General features: G+C 42.7%; 1 long non-coding RNA gene across 1 annotated transcript; it reads left to right on the forward strand.

The window, feature by feature from the left end:
• The first annotated feature begins 1,104 nt into the window (after nt 1–1,104).
• On the forward strand, nt 1,105–5,598 carry LOC121829061 (uncharacterized). Its single transcript, XR_013050319.1, has 3 exons — nt 1,105–1,240; nt 3,666–3,787; nt 5,118–5,598. It is a non-coding gene; the product is annotated as an uncharacterized LOC121829061 (long non-coding RNA).
• Nucleotides 5,599–6,321: the final 723 nt, after the last annotated feature.

Raw genomic sequence — 6,321 nt, forward strand, 5'->3', positions numbered from 1 at the left:
ACCCACTCTGAGAAACTATATCTTTAGAAATACTCCTTTGGGGTTTCTACCCCACCAACTTCTTGAATGTTCTCTATTCTCAGTAACCGTGGCTGCAGTCCACTTATGGATTAAATTGCTTTTGGATAAGGCTTTCTAGTAAATTACCAATTACACTCTCCCAGGGAGGATCCAAGTCAAGGCTTGATTTTTATTGAGGTCAGCTCCATTGTTGTAGAAGAGATCAATTATTGTTATTTCAAGCCCAAACTCAACCCCAAACCCTACAGCTACCAATTACAGGTAACTCTGGCACCGAGAAGCGGACAACATCTCGAAATGATTGGATTATGGTTTCCACACTGTTCCCGGCACAGGAAGCGCATGCTTCCCCTCCCCACTTGCCCTGCAGGACCCCATCCAGGGCACACTTAGTCCCAGATTTCTGAAATAGGTGCCCCTTCCATCCCCGTTGAGAGGCTATAGTTCGTAAATATTGTGAGAAGTACAGAATGGAAAGGTTAAACCGGTACATTCTGGCTGGATAAGGATTAATTAGATGATTTGCGAGGACTATTATGCGTGTGCTAAATTTACTGACCTTTCTCCCTCCCTGTATAGAATGAAGCTCTGTGCTCGGTGCTCATTATCCTTAAATGTTTTCTTTTCTCTGTATCATCACCTCATTCATTTTATTTGGTCGTTTAAAAATGCACTAATTTGGAGCAGTAGGCTTCATTGATTCCCGAGAGTAGAACATCCAGTAGGCACAGCAATGCCAGCCTTAGGCACACTCTTTACGACCAAGGGGGGTTCATTGGCACTAAGATGTGGCTCCTGGTCAGGTTGGCCAGGGTCCCAACAGATACTCTCTCACTTCTCTGTGGGCAGCAGACACGTCGAAAGGCCCTACAAACAAGTTTTAAAGCCAGGCTTAAGTACTGGCTTGCCAGTTCTTGGCTGTTTAGGATCCGTGACTTTCTCTGTTGACTGGAATCGGTTGCCCATCTATTATATCGTGCCAGTCTTTGAACCAGTTGCTAGTATGGTGCAGTGTTGGGATTCTGGGGGTCAGCTCAGGGATTCCGGGGGTCAGCTCAGGGATTCCGGGGGTCAGCTCAGGGATTCCGGGAGTGCCTAACTCTGCTTTGCTTACATGTCCGTCCATTCCTACCGGCAAAACAAAGTAGAGAAGGTCGTCTCCCTTAGAGCCCCTCAGGTGCCCAAGGTGACAGACAAGAGCAGTTAAGAAGACACCGAGGTGGGAATGAGAAGCCGAAGCAGGAGGCAGTTTGACTAGATCATTCTGCTGGTGAACGCGGCTGTGTGTGTGTGTGTGTGTGAGAAATCGACATGGGAGCAGGCGGCGTTATGCAGTTCCTGGGCGCCCTTCTGCCCCAGTCATGGACGGCGGAGGATGAGAAGATGCCGTTGGCGGCCTCGAGAGGACAAAGTGAGGCAGAGCGGGTTCCTTGTTCTGCATCTTCTCTCTTCTCAGTCTTCCTGATGATCCATCCATCTTAGAAGCGGATGATTTGAGAAACAGAGTCTGAATTTCAAGGCAGAGGAAACAGCTCTTCTGATCACTGGGCAACATTCCTCCATTTGGCTTTGTGGAAATTCTGGCTTAAGAAAAGGATGAGGGAATAAGAGGAGATTTTTTTTTAAAAAGGACTTAATGAGAATTTATGTGTATTTACTTATTAAAAAATTGACATTAATTTAGTGTGTGTGTGTGTGTGTGTGTGTGTGTGTGTGTACCATGGTGTGCAACTGGGTCTGAGGACAACTTATGAATATTGGCTCTCTCCTTCTTCCTTGAAGGTTTCAAGGGTTGAATTCTCAGGTCATCAGACTTGCCTTCATGGGCCAACTCTGCCTGCCAACCCACTATTTTACTTTATTTTGAAGCAAGTTCCTATAGAGCCTAGTCTGGCCTCGAACTCACTCTGTAGCCAAGGATGTCCTTGACGTCCTGACCTTCCTGTCTCTGAGACCTCTGTTGTGCCAGGGTTATAAGTTTGAGCCACCATGCCCGGTTTACTCAGTGCTGGGCACCAAACCAGGACCTTGTGTATGCTCTATCTGGAGCTTTAACCCTTGCCCACGTCTTACTTATTTTTGTCTATGTGTGTGGATCCACTTGTGAGTCTGGGTGCACACAGGCATGGTGTGTGTGTGTGTGTGTGTGTGTGTGTGTGTGTGTGTGTGTGTGTGTAGGTCAGAGGACAACCTTGAGTGTTTGAGATAAGGTCTCTCGTTAGCTGGGAAGTTTATCACGTAGGCCAGGCTAGCTGGCCAGTAAAGCTCCACCTTGCATTGTTGGGATTACAGGCACACCCAACTTTTCATGTGTGTTTTCAGGACCTGAACTCAGGTCCTTATACTTGTGAGGCAAGTGCTTTACCAACTGAGCCATTTCCTCAGCCTAAATCTGTGGCTTTATTGTCTCTGTTCCCATATGTAGTCTACTTTGAGCAAGTCTTGACTTTATACAAATCTTGATGTAAAACATGATAGAATTGAAAGAATTTCAAAAATGTATTTTAAGCACTTTATCCTACTTTTAAACATACCTCACTGGTGTGTTAAAACATATGGGTTGATTCTCAAGGGATGAGTTTCCATACAACTTCAGGAGTGTGTTGAAGTGGCGGAGGTGAAGTAGGTTGTCAGAGGGAGGGTTGGCATCTCTGGATGCTCACCCAAGCCCTCAGCACGTTCGGATGAACCACAGGCACTGATGGTGTGCTCAGATGTCTTGTCGGGGCAGGCCGTTCTGCATTGCCAAAATTCCCATCACCCCCTGCTCACAAGACCAAGTTGAAGGTGAGGTGCAAGCCGCAGCATTCTTAGCCCTCGATGAGCTCTGACAGGACTGAGAAAGATGGGGTTTCTTGGGCTCTGACATTTCATTCTCTTGTTATATAGCAGCTATAAAAAAAGTCGCTAGTGTTTTCCTGTCCTCCTTAAGGATACGCACCAGCAATAGCAGAAACGAGGGGCTCCATGTCATGCCTAATTTGGCAGCTTACCTGGTAAAAGTAGCTATGAGGTGCCCAGAGCAATAGGGTGCCCTTCGGCTTCATCACTCAAGCAGAAGTCCCTGAGGAGGGGGTCGAAGCAGAGAAATGCTTCATGGGAAGGAAGTCCCTTTCCTGAAGAGACTCATGGGGATGACTGGTAAAGGCCATTTCCTAATTTGTTTCTATAATACACAGTTGATGAAGATGGAAGGAAATGACAGCTGCTAATACTTGAATATTGTGCAGCTCGATGCTGTACACATCAGGGCAGTTCACTGAGTCACTCAAGCATTCACGGACCACTTGCTTTCTTAAGGTTGGAAATGAATGCATTTCCGTACGCAATGGTCTGCTCTGTTCATGGTTTTTTTCTTTTCTTTTTCTTTTTTTTAAATGTGGCATATTACAGTTTTGAAAATATTACTGATGCAGATTTTATTCCCAGACCATTGAGTCAATTTAGATATGTCATGCTCATAAAAGCTCATGTTTATTGAAGAGGGTTATTAAATTTACTGTAAGATTTCATAAAGACCCTTTTAGGTGAAAAATGCAGGTAAAATGGTTTGAGTGGATGCTTTATAAACCTTTTACGAGCAAAAAAATTCCAAATGCAAATGTCTTACGTAGGAAGTAAAAGCAATTTGTTTTTCTCATTAGGTGCCAGACAGTCGGCTAACGTGAGGATGACAGATTTTGATATCTATGAAATCAGAGCCAGCCTCTTAAGTGAGGGTTGCTAGCTGTTTCTATCCTCTATCAAAATGAACATTCATACCAAGGTAAGATTCAGATACATAAATGCCTACAAAGTTTGGGTTAGGGTTCCCTTTGAATCTGTAATATATTGTGGAGATCTCAATACATTTAGTTTAACACACACACACACACACACACTCACATACACAGTGTTACAGAATACAGTCCATAATTAAAGATATTCATCACCACGTTCATTTAAACGGGTACAATAAGAGGACCTCACACTGTTTCTCTTCATTACTATGCAAGACCAGAGATTATATTTCTTGATTTGGAATGATGCCAGAGAGTCATTTCAATATTTGAACTTTATGTATTATAATTAATCATGATGATCATGCACTTTTCAATATTCATGGTACTTCATAACACTTTTTATTAGCTGTTTCTCCTCGCAGTTGAATCAGGTCAAGGAAAAAGCTTACCATAGTTCTGCAGGTGAAGAAACGAGCAAAGGGTACAATGGCTTCTCTCTCAGGCTCTAGATTATTCACACAGTTTTCATGAAAATACACAGTATCATGTTTTTTATGACATTGAAGCCATTATCACAAGCTCTCTTTGGAATTTTATCAAGATAATTTTTTCCTATTAGAAGGTTCAGATGGATTTTAGAGACTAAGAAATACCATTGAGGAACAAAACACTGGTTTGACAGGTTGTGAATAAATATTGGCTATAGAAATGCACATTAGAGATTGAGTTCATGAGAACTTCATAGGAATGCTCTGTGTAAAAGTAGCACATTTACGAGCACATTGAGTAAGCAATGATAATTAGGATAGGGCACTGTTAGTGGGTAAGTTGGATGCACTATGTGCTTCAGAGATAAGTGATAAACGTCGGCAGGATGGTAACAGCATATATCTCCATCAGCTTTTCAGAAAAGGTGGATGTTCTAGACATAGAAGAATAGACCAAGAAAATTGTGAGGACTTACCTCCTATCTGTTGACAGCAACAGATTCTTTCCTTAGCCTATTAATGACGGCATATAATAACCTCAGTTAAAAGTATAAAGATGTACTGTAAAGAACTCATTAGCCCCAAAGGGCCATGGCCATCAACTTTAGTATTATCGAGATAGATCGCAACCCAGGAAGCTAGGTGCTCCTTGTGTGGGAGATTTTACAGTAACACTGCCACACAGCAAGAAAACTGTCATCCCACCATTTACTCTGCATCTGTTGGTATGTTCTACTATGACAATGCTCTCGGGATGCCTGGATTAGGTATCTTTTTGCTAAAGGGAACTCTATAGATTATAATTTAGGTGGCTTAAGTATAGTGCAAATCAATTTTTACTTGAAAGCATAAAATATTCTAAATGTTAATTTTTTTTTTTTTACAGAATTATCTTTTGCAGCTGGGCATGGTGGTCCACGCCTGTAACCACAGCTATTAGGGAGCTTAAGGCAGGAGATTTCCAAGTCAGATGCCAGCCTGGGCAAACTTAGCAAGCTCATCTCAAAATAAAACAAAAAGGGTTGTGGTTCGGTGGTCGAGTATCTGCCTGGCATGTATGAGTCCTGAGTTCAATCCCTAGCACCACACACAACATACAACATTGAGTTGTGGAGTTATGCCACTGTTGAAAGAGAGAGATGATCTTCAGGAGTTACACTGATTCCTCTCTACCCAGAGTGCTCTTGGGGAATTGCTTTCTCCTGTCATGGCCAGGCAAGTGGGTGCTTTTCCTCTTGTAAAAGGAGGACAGGATGGATAATGGTCTCTGGTTTTAGCCAAGGCCCACCTTTTCAAAATCTTGAATGTTGAATAATTTAGTAAAATGAGATGAACAGATTTTGTTTATTTTTTAAAACTTTTATTGATTTCAGGCAATGCTTAATACAAATTATGTTGATACAATGAAAATTTCTAACTAGACTTTACTGTTTGAATATAAGTTTACCCTTTCTCTGCTCTATTTACATCACCTATATGAGTCAAAGAAATGTGTGTGTTGGGAGAAGGATTCAGGACCAACAATATACAGTCCTGATGCATGAAGATGATGCAGGACCAGGTTGTTTGAGACTGTTCTGTATCTAAGGGGAGAAATGCTGTGTGATAGTCACTGATGAATGTGGGGACTCATTCAGCGGTTGCCAGTGGAACACTCACAGTGTAAAAGATACAGAGCTGCTCTGTTGAGACCTCTGAGGAGCATCCTCATGATGTTCAAAGTCTTCTGTGCTCTCACTTACGCAGTATATTGACCTGACTTTGAAATAGCTTGGACCTAAAAATCCTATAGGGGACATTCCATTCTGATGATGCTGGCAGCTTGGGAAGATTCACAATGAAACAGGGGCACAGGGGGCGCCATAAAACAAGCTCACAGCCCTGTTTACCACACTCAGTAAAGGGGTGGACCAAAGAATGTTTTTAGGCCTGTGTGACAACGAAGTCTACTTGTCTCTGTCATGATATCATGTGCTTTGCCAGCAATACCTTTCCAATGGCTGAGCACATTATTCACAGTGGGTAGGATCAGAATGTTTTCAGAAGTCTCTAATGCCTGTCTGTCTTATGAATGGCTTCCTCAGGCAGAT

Source organism: Peromyscus maniculatus, chromosome 4 (assembly GCF_049852395.1).
Source record: "Peromyscus maniculatus bairdii isolate BWxNUB_F1_BW_parent chromosome 4, HU_Pman_BW_mat_3.1, whole genome shotgun sequence".
Taxonomy (NCBI): domain Eukaryota; kingdom Metazoa; phylum Chordata; class Mammalia; order Rodentia; family Cricetidae; genus Peromyscus; species Peromyscus maniculatus.